This window comes from Papaver somniferum, unplaced genomic scaffold (assembly GCF_003573695.1).
Source record: "Papaver somniferum cultivar HN1 unplaced genomic scaffold, ASM357369v1 unplaced-scaffold_107, whole genome shotgun sequence".
Lineage (NCBI taxonomy): Eukaryota > Viridiplantae > Streptophyta > Magnoliopsida > Ranunculales > Papaveraceae > Papaver > Papaver somniferum.
Genome location: NW_020619603.1, coordinates 6,970,758 through 6,986,433, shown reverse-complemented (window position 1 = coordinate 6,986,433; position 15,676 = coordinate 6,970,758). Strand labels below are relative to the sequence as shown.

General features: G+C 39.7%; 1 long non-coding RNA gene across 1 annotated transcript; it reads right to left on the bottom strand.

Moving 5' to 3' along the window:
* Positions 1-12,773: 12,773 nt before the first annotated feature.
* LOC113328369 lies at positions 12,774-14,481 on the bottom strand. The gene is made up of 2 exons (XR_003349366.1): positions 13,193-14,481; positions 12,774-13,108 (listed from the first exon to the last, which is right to left on the bottom strand). It is a non-coding gene; the product is annotated as an uncharacterized LOC113328369 (long non-coding RNA).
* Positions 14,482-15,676: the final 1,195 nt, after the last annotated feature.

Genomic DNA, 15,676 nt, shown 5'->3' with positions numbered 1-15,676 from the left:
TGAAGCATCATGAAAATTTCAGTTGTCAGCTTTGACATCACTAATGGAAATGCATCATAATATACCTCCATGTATCAAGTTAGGTAGACCTTTAATGACTCATACGTCTTAAAAATCAGAAGTAGCCATTGCTCGTAACAGATCATTCATATTATTGTCTTTCTTTTCTCTTTGTAGTATTTATCACTTTCCACGTAAATTCATAAAATTAAGGAAAAAACAAAAATCCTTATTCACAAAACAAACACAAAAAGTATAAAAATTGGATTTTTTATTACATACTTTCTAGTGATGAAAACGATGAACTCACAAATACATCCTTCAACAATTTTTTTAGAACCTTAACGATTTTACCCTTATCTAGTAAGTGATTTCTTCACGATCCGACTATCGTTCGGAATGCTAAGATACAACATTGTCCATGAGCATCTCTATGGACCACTGTAGGGATTCAGTCTGCAGAACTATGCTTTAACCTTACCGTAATTGAGATTTCTAAAAGGAAAACAGATGAAATAGATGGAAAACAACATTAGGTTTTAGCTATAATCAAAGTTGGTTATATTCATCAAATTTGCATGAATGAAAAGATAAGCAACATGGACAGAAAATGTAAGCGGAAGAAGGAAAGAGGTAAAACTTACATGTTCAACTGGTGGGACGGATGTTCTCAAATGCGATGAGACATTTTATAGATTGGGAATATCTTCTAGCGTTGTAGAGGGAATGAAAATGTCCCTTAGGGTTTCTGCGCCGTCACAGAATTAAAAGGGTAAGGTTACAAAATCAATAAAGAGCAAGATGATGCGAGGGCGACCGTTTGTATGCTCGATCGAAAGTTTGCCCTGGTATTGAAGAGGGAATGCAAATCTCCATTCCTAGGGAAGATGCACCGTTACAAAATTTAATTGGCAGCGACGATACAGAATAAATACGCTCTATGTGGGACTCAAAGCAAGGTTAACGATTGGATTAACCAAATTAAACGGGGAGGGGAGGGGAGGGGAGGGAAGATCACAACCGTTGGCTGGAAAAAACGAATATATCCTGGCCGCTTGGTAACTCACCAAGCATTGATGATTGAGTTAAGATTGCAAAGGGCTCACTATTGAAAGGTCGTAAAAGTGGGAATAGTTGGGCAAAGGTGTAATATCTGCCATAAAAAATTCGAGAGGATCTCAGCCCCTCTTTGACCACATACATATGCACCACCTTTCTTTCCTTCAAAAATCGATGATATCATTATCATGCTTCAAAAAGGAAGCTAGAATATTAGAATTTGCTTGGTGTTCAAAGTTTGTGCATATAGCGCCCGTGCCACAATATTATTGTGGCGGTCTGGTTAAAGACAAAACGCTTAGCTAAGAAAATTCATGAGAAACAGAACAGCGATTGAGAGAAACTTCATAAACAAGAAATAGCAATCCTTGTCAAACAAGGAACCGTTTTCCTTGCTATTTTGAGATACTTACTTTCTCATCTAGTATATATACTGTATATCATATTAGGGTAAACGCTATACATATATATTTTTATTAGATAATACACATACAGAAAGAGAGAGAGAAATAATGGCAGATACGTCAGTGAAAAGTCTTCAGCGATCAACGGATTCAGTGCCAATTGGTGAAGATCTTAGGAAAGCTCTCAGGGACACGGTGGATTTTTGTAAGAGATCAACTGATTCTCTTGAGAAAACGTTGGAAGAGACAAATAAGATGCAATATTTTACGGAAATAATGGCAGATATGAGGAAACGTGATGCGGAATATGAATCGGCTATTAAACTTTGTTGGATAAAGGTGAGATATCATTACCAGACGATGAAGAAATTAGACTTATGAGAAAGATGCTAATTGTTTTAGAATCAGATGATGATATTTGGGATGTTGATGCAGTAACCAATTTTGAGGCCGATGTCGCCCCTAAAACTGAAGCTCAAGAGACCTGAAACAGCCTAACTCCGCAGGCATATGAAAAGATTTTAGTCGAATTCTATCATTCCAATTTTGGAAAACCGATTTAATTTATTTAATTATTTGCTATTTTATGAAGTTTAAATTTTTTGTTTTTGAGTCTTTTTTTATTTCGAGTTTGTTTAGGATTTTTTCCAAGGGTCCACCTAATTAATTGGACAATATATCGTTCTGTTAGTAGTTTGTTGATTAATAAAAATCATCATTCATTAATTTTTCAGAAGTTAATTTATGATATCCGTCACTAATTTGTAGTAGTCACAAATTCCAGCATAGAGAGGTATGAAGGAAAACGTTTTGATATTTGTATTTTCTAACCGTGCATATGCTTCACTTGCACAAAACCATTGTTCTGGTATCAAGACACACTCTCTATCACGATCTCTCCGTACTCACGTCGTTTATAAATGTAGTTAACATCTTTTTTGCAGCATGTCCATCCGTTATCGGGTTTTGATTTCAAAAACAAAGAATGGACGTTAAGATGGAATTCTATTATTTGAAAACTTGGATCAAGAGCTTAAGAATGCAAACTTGAATAATCTAAGCTAAAGAATGCAAACTTGAATAATCTAATAAAGAATGGACGTTAAGATGGAATTCTATTATTTCAGAATGCAAATTTTAATTATCTAAAACTTGCAAAACAATAAGTTAGGCATTCATCTTCAAGGACCTCATTGTCCGTTAACAAGGGAACAAACGAGGTTTAATGAAACATCTGCCATACAACTTTGTATTGGAATTAAGCAACCAACATTCCATAACTACAGCTACTAAAATACCTCAAATGATGGCACCAAAGCAGTTACCAACGCGAGTACATTAGATGACGTCCGAATCTTGTGATCAGCTCACTTCAGTATGTGTTTCATTGAGAAATTCATAAGCATTCTCAAAAGATCAGGCGATGCATTTGACTTGCAAGCAAGATTGACTTAACGCACCGTGTGAATTACCTGATACTTCAACGTGTGAAACTGAATTCCACCCGCTGGCATTCGGAAAATAGCCAAAGAATCATCTAAATTTGTATCTATCTTCCCTTGTGATGGACAGCAACAACTCCAAGCACTCATGGAATCTCTCAAGGCAACAGAACCTCACTACATTCGTTGTGTTAAGGCAAACTCTTCCAACAAACCTCACAAGTTTGAAAATCCGAATGTCTTACAACAGTTACGTTGTGGGGTAAGTAGTAATAATTTTATATTACAAGCAGTGGCGAATCATGACATGTTCTTCTTGTCCTTGCAGAATTACTGAATTGGAAGAGTTATATAAGGAGCATTCATGTTTGAAGGTGCGGTTTTTCATTGTTGGTTTTCTTAGTATTCGAATCTTTTGAATCCCAGCATTGTTGGATTTTCGACTAATTTTCCTTTCTGTATTGTTTATTAAGAATATAGTACTACGGTGTCTATGGTAGAAACAGTAACTCCGGAAAAGATTATTCCACTTCCCCCTTGAAACATCTGCTCTATTACGTCCATTCTTAAGTTAGCAGAATGCAACAGAAACGAAGAGATGACCTCGATGCATTACTCTTCAAAAGAATCCTTTGTCATTGTCCACTCTCCTAGATTCCGACGATCAAACGTATTCTTGTCATACTTACATTATTTGTGTTGACGGTAGGTCGGTGGATTTGAGAGTTTGAGTTATAATAGGATAACTCATATGTACGCGGTGAAGTTTGGGGTTTGGATAAACCCAAACTTAATTAGTCGGTCAAATATTTGGGATTAAGCCAATTTTATTTACTTATTTCTAAAGTTTAGGATCTTAATTGCTAAGTTAGGAAACCCTATACTTGTAGGATAAGTAATATGTCCAGTATATAAGGAGGCATAGGGTATGAGTTTTAGCTATGGAATTTTCAAGAAAATTCTCGTAGAGATGTGAGGGATTCATCCCACCTCTGAAGGTGGATGTGAGAGACCATCAATGATGTAAGGTGTATATCATTATGGTGCTTGTGGGATACTTATCGATGTTGGAAGATATGTTGTTATGGAGTTGTTGATGGTGGTTTTTAGCTTAGGGTTAAAATCGTAAAACCTTAGTCAAACAGTGACGTCACTCTGAAAAGAAACAGAACTTGAGTAATAATGTCTCCACTAGCGCATTTATTGAGCCATTTAACATGTCTGCATGAAACTACCAGGGTAACTTTTTTTGTATATGCCATGCTCCACGACAGAGCCCTCGGTACTGACTAGCATCATCTCTGCACATGCCAGCCGCACATGCTAGCCAAACGTGCCAATCACGTGTGCCACATATTTTAAACTAGGATTTCGACGCGCTAAACACTAAATATCCACACCTCAGCGCCAAGGCATGCCAACCATGCCACCCGCACCACCGAGCCAATGGCATACCATGCCAGCCTCACCTCCACGCCAAGGCATTCCAACCATGCCAGCCGCACCACCGTGCCAATAACAAAGCATACCAGCCACACCTCCGCGCCAAGGCATGCCAACCATGCCAGCTGCACCACCGAGCCAGTGGCATACCATGCCAGCCTCATCTCCGCACCAAGGCATGCCAACCATGCCAGCCGCACCTAGCCAATGGAATACCATGCCAGCCTCACCTCCGCGCCCAAACTATGCCAAAACCCTAATTTAGCCGCGCCTAAACAAATTCCAACGCCATGTCGGCCATTCCTTCATGACGCTGGATACCAAACATGGGGTTGCAACAATCAACGGCTACCCTGCCTTCTGAGATGCGAATCTCAGCCGTCCAAGTTCGCCATCTAACGCATTGAAACTTCCGGCCCAAGGCCAAACATCACGGTTATGCCAAAACCCTAATCTTGGTCGCGCCTAAAATATGCCAAAGCCATGACGGCCCTACCACCATGCCGCTGGATGCCAAACGAAGGGTTGCAACAATCAACGACTACCCTTCCTTCTGAGATGCAAATCTCAGCCGTTCAAATTCACCACCAAACGCGTGGAAACTTCTAGCCCAATGCCAAAACTCCACGTCTTGTACCAAAACCTAATTTTTGGTTGTTCCTAAAGCATGCACGAGCATGCCGACCATACTACCATGTTGCTGGTCGTCAAACGAAAAGTATCCAGGATCAACGTCTATCCTTTCTCCTGAGATGCAAAATCTCAGTTGTACAAATTTGCCACCAAACGCGTGGCAACTTCGAGCCCAATGAAAAAATTACGCTGTTTGTACCAAACCCTAATTTTTGGCTGCGCCTAAAGCATGCACGAGCATGCCGACCATACTACCATGTTGTTGGTCGCCAAACGAAAGGTAGCCACGATCAACGACTATCCTTCCTCCTGAGATGCAAAATATCGACCGTACAAGTTCACCACCAAGCTCGTGGCAACTTCTATCCCAATGCCAAATCTACACGGTTTGTACCAAACGCTAATGTTTGGCCGCACCTAAAGCATGCAGCAGCATGCCGACCATACTACCATGATGTTGGTCGCCAAACGAAAGGTAGCCACAATCAACAGCTATCCTTCCTCCTGAAATGCAAAATCTCGGTCGTACAAGTTCGCCACCAAACGCGTGGCAACTTCTGGCCCAATGCAAAAAACTACACGGTTTATACCAAGCCCTAATTTTTGTCGCGCCTGAAGCATGCGCGAGTATGCCAGCCTCTCCTCCATGTCGCTGTCTGGCAAAGGGAATGTTGGAAGAATCAACGGCTACCTTTCCTCCCAAGATGCAAAATATCGACCGTCGAAGGTCATCACCGAGCCGGCAAGCCTCCCAAGCTTAACTTGCCAAACAATAAAAACATGTTACACGTTTTCCACGAAAATACTGGAGACATCAAAACATGTCACAAGCTGGGCGGATGCTTATCAGGATATTAGTCTAGCGGTTTACAACGTGCAGCGTACACTACGCCCGTTACAAGAAAGTGTCATAAGAATGAGGCGGTTAGTAAACACAAGAAGTAATGGTGAAACGTTTTATTCATTATGGAAACATCAATTCCAGGCGTTACCCATTACCGCCTTATTCCATTTACTCAACCGTTTCCAATTCTTACGGGACCAGGGTACGTTTCGTTACGACTTATATAAATAGGTTTCACCTATTTCCACCAAACAACAAGTTTTGGTCAGGAGGATACAACACTCAGAAATCACTTTTATCTTTCCAATCTGCTAGGGTTTCAATTTCTGATACAAGTCGTCAAACAACTACTCTTCCAGAATCAACTATTCTAGTCTCAACACTCTCTTCGCTTCCCTCCCCAAAACCAACCCTTCTCCTTCACTTTGTAACCAAAGCAAGTCTGGAACGACCATTTATTGGTTTAGGCTGGATTTTTACAGATTGATCTCTCGAATCTAAAGTACTCCCGTGCAGTACATTGTTTAGGGTTTAGACTCGTTCCTCACCCACTCACGCGAAATTACCAAAATAAGCAGAAACCATTTTCACCCTCAAACAATTGGCGACCACAGTAGGAGATTAATCTCTTGGTTACAATACCAATTTTTTAATTCTTCATTTCATCTTTCAAAACGCCAATCTCAAGATGATAGAAGCAAAAGTCCGCTCAGGAATCGATGACTCAGTTATCAACTATCACCCGACAAGTAGTGACGGAGGACTTCTCGTGATCACGACGACACTTCCCACAAGACTTGGACTTGCACCCGGAAGGTCCTGTTTTGTTAGGAGATCGAAAACCGAGTAAGTCTTGTTAGGTAAAATACATGGTCTAGTACTTCAAGTTTTCACATGGATGATAAAATCGATAAGCCATGATATGTTTCATCACATACCCTATACTGACAACACAACATTCACAATTCCATGACTCTCCTGGAGTATTTATGCTACTTATAGTCGTAACCCAAAAACAACATTATTCTAAACGCAATTCATTCCAAAAGAATAATCCAAAACCCTCATAGGTAACAATTACCTACCAATTCAAAACTAGAAAACGTCAAATCATAAACCAGACGTTCTGTTCGCCTTTCGAAAATCAAACCACAAACTAGGCATCTTTTGCCTTTCAAAAAAGAAAAAAACCTAAATAAAGAATTTCGGAAGACATGAGTACATTCAAGGAAAATCATCTAGTAATGGCTTGCTCTTCTTGGAAAGCCTCATTCGTGCTTTCGAGAGCCTCCCGTTTCAGCTTCAGCTCCCTGGACGACCTCTTGATCTCCGCCTCCTGTTGTGCGACCTCATCCACGGAAGGGCCTTCAACCGCCGTAGTCTGCAACTTTTCGATCTCAGAGAAACCTTCAAAAAACCAGAGAACGTTGAACCCATGGTCTACGCACACATCACGATGAAACTTCCATCTTGTGATCACGTCCTCAGAAACGGTATGGCCAGTCACTTTGCACATGTCGTCAATCGAAGATAAAGCTTCCTCCACACGCTTGACCAGCGCAAACTGACTAGTGACCTTTTTGGTTGTGGCGATGTGTCCTTACCTTTCCCATATCTTGGTATATAATGTCTCGTATTTGGCTGGCACGCTAAAGCCACCGACCAGCACATGATCTGGATAAGGAACTAAGTATGGAGGAACAAAGGAGGAACCCGCAACGGAACCAGTAACTGGCAAGGGATACCTAACTATAATTGCACCAGCAGTCACTGGAGTACTCTCCGCCACTTGGGTCGCGGAAACGTCTTCAGGACGATCAAATTCAATGTACAAATCACTAGCAGGCACGTTTTCTGTAATTGGAGGAGCAGTCACGACTTCACTACGATGGCCTCTACTTCAAGGCCATCCTCAGGAGCGGCTCCCTACTGTGACATCACAATTTGGTTTTTAATTGAAAGAGAAAAATGAGGAAACAAAGTAGAAAGAAATAAGAGATATGAGGGAGATTCACTGATTCACTTCCGGATTCACCAGAGGAAGATTCAAAGATACTTGCATAAGAACTACTCTCGCCGCCACTAGACTCCGAACTTTCTTTCTTCTCGGATCCCCCTTCGCCACGGGTAGGCTCACCATTGCCGACCTTCGCCTCAAGAGAGGCCGCTTTCTGACGACGTGCAAGTTCGGTAAAAGCGTTCACGCTGCTGAGACCCTGAACAAAACACGAAAGCAGATGCTCAGAAATGAGACAAAGATATGCGGAATCCAACTAAATCAGGAATAAAATCATACGTACTTGAATATTACAGGAGCTGAAAGTCGGAAGAGCCATCAAATCCGAATGAGAACCACCTGCACGTCTCTTAGATCTTCACTCATTCGCTTGGGGACTGTCTGCATCCAGACTAGAGGATTTTCGGTTGGTCGAAGAGGGATCCCTAAACAGTCGATGTTCAGTTAAGTCCGCAGGGTAAGGCTTACAACGACGGTTTTATACCACATCATTCACAAATCCATGGATGGCGAGAAACTCATCCTGCCAGAACATGTTGTAGTTGTAGTTCGTCGACGAATTTTGTTCCGAGAGTAAAAATGGGAGACTCTTACCCGGCATAAGAATACTAGCATCAAGAGCAGCTGGCAACGAATCTTTTGGAGTAACCGTCTGACGAATGAGTGGGACCCCCTGGTCAAATCCCATATGACGAGCCGCCCTATCGATATTATAAGAGACTTCCTTTCAAGATCCCCGAAAGAAAAACGGAACATGACCGGTCATACAACTTCGCATGAATACAACCTCTCCAGCGCTCATATTCTTTTCGTCAGAGAGCAAAGACATGTTCGGAGAAGGAGAAAAAGTGTTAACATGAACTATAGACGCATGCACCGGATCCCATGGACGAAAGTTGACCGCATGCGAGTTGTCGAGGAATTCAACAAGGTTTGAACTAGATTTTGGGCGCCTGTTCGACCAGCGAAGTATCCTGGAACCAGCACAAGACTCGGGAAAGGGAAGCCAGCGGTTTGGGAGCGTATGTCTCGAGATGTTCCCATAACCATGCCCGGAGAAAAGCGGCATGGACATACGATTCCACTTTCATGTAACCGTTCGAAGCGCACATGTCTTCAACTAGATGATCCAAGTGTATGTACAGGGAACCGAGAAACAAACCGCCAATGGGCAGAACGACACCTTTCGCTAATTTTATGGCAAACTTGATAAGTTCCTGCCTTGTCTCCTTCTTACCAGAACCATCATCAAAGACATCTCTGGATAACCAAAGAGGCAAGAATGCCGCGACTGAAGTGTACTATTCTTTTTAATGGGCTCCAACTCATCAGGAAACCATTGGGACACCCACCGCTATAGAAGCACCTCGTCTCATTTTCCTTCCAAACGAACCCTTTTGACTTCGCATCCAGAGCGGCACACATTTCTTTTTCATCTTCAGACAACTTGGTTTCAAGGTTTCCTATTACGAGAAGGTTCTGCAAGACGGCCACACTCTCTAAGGAGATAGTCATTTCACCCCACATGCATATGGCCGTGTGAGTATCTGGACACCATCGGGATAGGAAACCAACCAAACCCAGTAGATCTTTCCTAATTTGAAGTGTTGCGGAAGCCATGACAGCATCAACGACTTGCGCCTTGGTCAAGATAGCTCTTACGCAGTCCTGACTTATCATGAATCGCATCCATTTGTCAAAAGAGTGAAATGGACTCGGAAAGATCTTAAAGTCAATAGGAGAATCAGAATACTCTTCCTATATGGAGGCAAAACCGCATTACACCCCCTGGCTGAACCGACCGGGTCCCTGCTTCACCCTCCGAGTTGGTCAGAAGAATTGGCAGATACTTGGGATGGTTTCTCCTAGCTGTGGCGGAAGATATTTTGAATTATTCATCATCCATGTTTGGCTTGGAATTTCCAACGTCTTTTGGTACGACATGACTTTTCTCAAGCGACATCTTAACGAAAAATTGCTTGCGCTGCTTTCGCTATCAAGGTAACTACAATGGAACAAAACGAAGAGGAGTTACTACAAAGTGCATGAGAACTATTTTATCGATAATGGAGAATCCATTTTTGGGAACGAGCCAATTTTTTTAAGTTGCAAGTCATAACACGCATGGCCGAAGAAATGGAGACTGGCAAACCCTATGTCACCACGGAAAACACTCCCCTAGCCAAAGTCGTACCTTGCAGCGGGAAGTACGCGCGCGGACAAGAAAGTGCGTCCCCACCATGTGCACGGCCGCTCCAAGGAAAAGGGGGAAACCCTAAAAACTAGGTTTTCATGGGAAGGAATTGGTGGCAGTCACTAGCCCGTGCATGCCTACTTTGCATGATAATTGAGGTGGCTAACATTACTGCGGTATTCACGCTGAAGTACTTCTACAAATTCATGGAAGGTATACCTACGGCTAGGGTTTACACCAATAAAGAAGAACAATATTTCTATAAGTTCATGAAAGGTACACCTATGGCTAGGGTTTGCAACAGTACACAAAAAAAAAGATCGAAAGAGAAGCGTTGGAATACATACCTGGAATATGCTTGCCCGCTTTATCGCTACCACTCTGCCGCTAGCACAAGGACGTGAGAACAAAGATATGAAATAAAAAGGAGAGCAAACCTTTTATAGGCGTGACATTTTTGGAATTTGAATAAAGAAAGGATTTCCTGTTTTAGCTACGGATGAAAAGAGGCAACCGGGCCCGCAGTGGCAAGCCGCATGGTGCCGATAGTCCGCGCCTAAGCTGAGCAGCGCCAACGTACACGCCATGCCAAGCCAGTGCCGTGCCAAGCCAACGCCACGACATGCCAGCGCTCACACCATGTCGTGCCAGCACCCACGCCACACCAAGCCAGTGCCCACACCATGTCGTTCCAGCACCCACGCCACACCGAGCCAGCGCCCAATCCCAAGCCAGCGCCCGCACCACGCACGCCAAGTCTATGCCAACGTCCCGCCAAGTCAACGCTAATGGCTCATTCCAAGCCGACCTATGCTAACAACTCATTCTAAGAAAATCTAATGCTAACGGCTCATTCCAAGCCGACCAATGCTAACGGCTGACTGCAAGCCATTACAACGCTAACGACCCCATTCCAAGCTGAGCAACGCCAATGGCTCACTTCGCGCCAAGCAATGCAAGCGGCTCGGATATTGATTTGAAGGTCATTATTCTCCTCTTAGGAATCCTGGATCTGCACTAAACCATTCACAATTTTGAGGTGGTTGCGAAGTTGTGATAGATACAGAAAACCGAGATGTTTGAGACCTGTAACAAGCTAAAAAATATGTGTCAGGTATGCTCTTCTTCGTCAATTTGGCTAGAACCACAGGTTGGACTGTTAATTATTGAAGACTTGGACCATGATCACCGCAACAGAACCATTGCCTACGATAGATGTTGGGTACATTTTAAAATGAAAGTGACTTTTAACTTTTTGAATTGTTCAAAATTTATAAGATATACAACTTTTCTCTTCGACTTATTGTCATTAGTAATTGATTTGGAGGTTATTGTTCTTCACTTAGGAATGCTGGATCTGCACTAGATCATTCACCATTTTTGGTCCAGCTACGTCAACCAGAAAGAAAGTGGAGTCTAAGGAAAAGCCAATTAATGACCCCTTCTGCACCTCAAGTGGAAAGCAATATTAGAGCATCAAAAACCATTGTTGCATGAAGGCTACAATTTTCCATGCATAAATATGATCTAATTGAGTTCTTTAAGCATGTCGGGTAAGAAGTTGATGTGCGCTATAAGGATGGACATTACAAGGGAGCCTGCTGTATTTATTTTGCTACTGATGAAGCTGCCAAGAAGGCATTGGAGTTGGATGGCCAGCACTTGGGTGACAGGGAAATTGGAGTTGACCCTGTGGGAAGCATAACCCATGCATAGTGAATAGACCATACCTAACATCCACAGTTTACGTTTAATCGCTTAAAAAGCACAGTTATTCTTCAGTTGGTCAAACTAAATTAAGAATATCCGTTGTGGACGAGCAGTTCTGCTTCTAGGAAGATTGAGTATGAACCTATACTCAAATCTAAAATCCCTTTTTCACAAAGTTAATTGAGGGAATAAATCTAGCACGAGCATAGTATGTGTGTTGTTTTTGCCAATTTCCTCGCTTAGAATTTTTGTTAGGCGTTCTAAGCGTTCGAGCATTTCTGTATACATGCAGGTGGATGAGCAGTCACTACAAGAAAAACTGGATTAAGCAACCAGCCAGTTTTGGTTGCAAAAGCCAATATTGAGTCGCTCTAACCCTTAGGGCGACTTAATTTGGCTCTCGCTCTTGAATTGCAAAAGATGGGATCTCTATAGGTCTAGAGCAGCTAGGCACTCGCTCTAAATATGTTTCAACTACTATCAGCGATTAACTAATATAATTGCTTTAAATTTATTCCAACCATCCTAATGTGAGTCGCTCTAAATATGTTCCAACTATCATCAGCGGTTAACTAATGTCACTGCTTTAAGTTTATTCCAATTATCCCTAATCGAGTCGCTCAAAATATGCTTCAACTTCCGCAGCGGCTAACCAATGTCATAGCTTTAACTTTATCTCAACCATCCTTCTGAGCAATAGGTTAAGTTGATCAATGTTTAGAGCGACTTAACCGACCAATAATCGGTTGCTCAAGGGTTTCTGAAGTATGAGATTTTAGTCGGTCCTAACTTTGATCTTGTCTAAAAATAGTTGCTCCTAACTTTGAGCTTGTGAGAACTTTGATCTTGTCTAAAAATAGTTGCTCCTAACTTTGAGCTTGTCTCACATTAGTTGCTCTAGATATTCATCAGCAGTGCTCTAGATATTCATCAGCAGGGAATATGCCGGTTGGTTTGAAAGCTTCAGGCCAGTTTTTACTCGGATGATTAAAAAATGAAATTAAAATTAATATAGAAATAAAATATATGATAACCAAATTAAATGCAAATTAATTTATTTTATTAATCAATTACAATATCATTTATTAATCAACAAATTTACAATCAGCTTGACAAAGATAGAAAAAATAAAATCCCGTTTATTTGGTAAAAGAAATTAGAAGAGGAACAAGATTGATACATCCATTTCAACTTCAACTTTGAGAAGATTAGAGTTCTTTGAAATATCACTGGACAAGCTTAAAAACACGGATCGATTCTGCAACTTAATATCATTCAATCTGTTCTTTTAGATTTTAGCTCTGATTTTGAGGTCAATAGAGTTCTCGTTCCGGATCTAATTCCTTCCTCCAAAAATTGGTCCTGCATATATACAAACAAGCAAATTCAAATTAGAACTATACATAATAAGGAAATCAAACTTGATCAAGAACTAATCAATAATACCTGATACTTTTGTTCCTTTTTCAAAGCTTAGATTAGTGGAGCAAACCTAATCAGATTTTTTGATTCCAAACAAACAAAAGTCTAGACCCATTGGAAAAATGAAAAACTATGACAACCATAACAACATAAAGAACCAATCAATAAAACCCATAACTTTGGTACCTAATTTAAAACACTCTTGTCTGAGACGTAAATTTGATATGTTCATTACAACAAATCGCTGAACACCACTATTACTACGATCATTGCAGACTACTGATTTACTAATTTCTGAAAAATTGATCAAGGCTCTTTGCCAATTTCAGATGAACAAACAAAACTAAATGAAGAACAATATGAATCAAACCCAAAAGGAAACTCAGTAAGCTATTAATTCAACATACAACAAAAATTGAACATGAAAAAAATTAAGGAAAAACATAAACTCAGTCGAATAACCACAAATCTCAACTCTTCAACAATCATTAGAGTTCAAATCTGTCAAATAACCATAATCAAAATATATCTAAAGAATCATAAAGATTTAATTTACTAGTCTTTACCTGCAATAACCAAATTTTATGTTTTTAACATCAACATCGAACCCAATCAAACCTAGGGTAACGGATTGCAGTAAAAAAAAATGCAAAATTTTCAGAATCTGATAAGAACCAAAATCCCTAAATGCATCGAATAAGAAAAGCCCTAAATAAACTTTGAAAAATAAATTGAAATTTTTTTTTTGGGTGCTCAGATATAAAATGGATATGCTTTCTCATAATGAGATGGGTTTTCCAAACAATCGTCATTGCACCGTAAAATCAACAACCAAAGAAGATCTAATATCCATAGATCAAGATACAATGAAGATAAAAGCAAAGAATCATTTGTTAATCAGATTAAAGAGTTGTTTAACCATCATCGCAACTTCTTCTTCTTTTCTTTCAGAAAATCAAAACTACAGAAACTAAAATGAATCGGAAATTGAAACGAACATGTTGCTTCCTTGATTATTGGTGGATGATTGACGAAGGCGTAGTGATTTGCAGGATCAGAATCAAGAGTTTTGGATGGATGGGAGTGTGATACAAGACTGCGATGGTTAGGGCATGAAACGAAATCAGGTGCAACAAGACTCGGCTATAGAAGATGGATCTGGTATTGTTGGTGTTACCAGAGAGAGAAATGAAGCAACAGCGGTTTTGCGGTTGATTACAGAGAGGAGAAGAGAGTTAAATCTCTGTGAGAAATGAGATCGGGTTTAGCAAGAGAAGGGAAAGTGGAGATGAGGTAGAGGAAGGAGGCGGAGATTTTGATGCGAGGAAGGGTTAGGGTTTTATCGCTTTCGGTTTTATAAGGGTAAACGAGATGCACAATCTCGATAAAAGATCTAACGTCTCACAATGAAATCCAGAGCTGAGATTGTTGGACGTGCGTTTTGCACATGTACCATTCCTTAATTAGAAATAGGGGAATATATTTTGGTTTTATTTTTTTTATATATAAAAAGTTCATCATTAATTAGTAATGTAGTATTAATAGATTTACATATAATGTATACCACAAAAAAAAAAGAAAAAAAATTTATATATAACCTAAATTAGATTATAATACTCAATATTTTACAAAAATTATACTACACCTTTAAAATGTCAAAATATTCCAAAATGTTGTCATATAAAAATTGCTTACTCTAAAATCTTCCATAACTCCAAAATCTTCATCTTTTTAATGGAAAATATCTTCTTGAATAATTTTTATTTTATTCTTCACAATGTTTCCTTATCCAACTTAAACTCTCTATTAATAGATAAATCAAATATTGGAAAAATATTCTCTTTTATTACACAAAATTTGCATAAAAATTTATTTTCAAAGGAACTAAGAATGGGTGCCACTTATCAAAGATGTGGGTGCCTTTAGTAATTTTCTGGGATGCCTTTAGTAAATTTTTTCTTGGGGTGCAAACATCACTTTTCGAGTTCTACTGGTTTTTGGATCAAAGGAATTATCAGTAAAGTTTTCATGGTTTTCTTTCCTTAAGGATTCATTTATAGAGTATACAGATTACTAAATGTACGTTTTGCACATGTAACATTCTTGATTAAATATCGGACACCGACATCCAAAAAATTTAAAACTAATTTTTTTTTAATATGCGAGTATGATTAAAAATCTTATTTAATATGATATTTCTTTACCTTCTAACCATAAGAATTTTTTTTTAAGATTAATGTTGTTTCCATTCTTATTCAAATTTACCTTTCGTACGCTTAATCTCAAATCTAAAATAAATTCCAAATTTATTCTCCATATTTAATCATGTGTAGTAAATAAATTTAATTAAGATTTTTAATTTAATATTTTGAATTAGCTAATTATTAAGTTACCAAAATAGTTCATATTTTAATTTTATTATGTATTTAAAATCCATACAAAATTTCCACTAATCAATACCCGTGTCAATAAAGGAAAGTAAATAATCAATCAACATGCCAATAATAG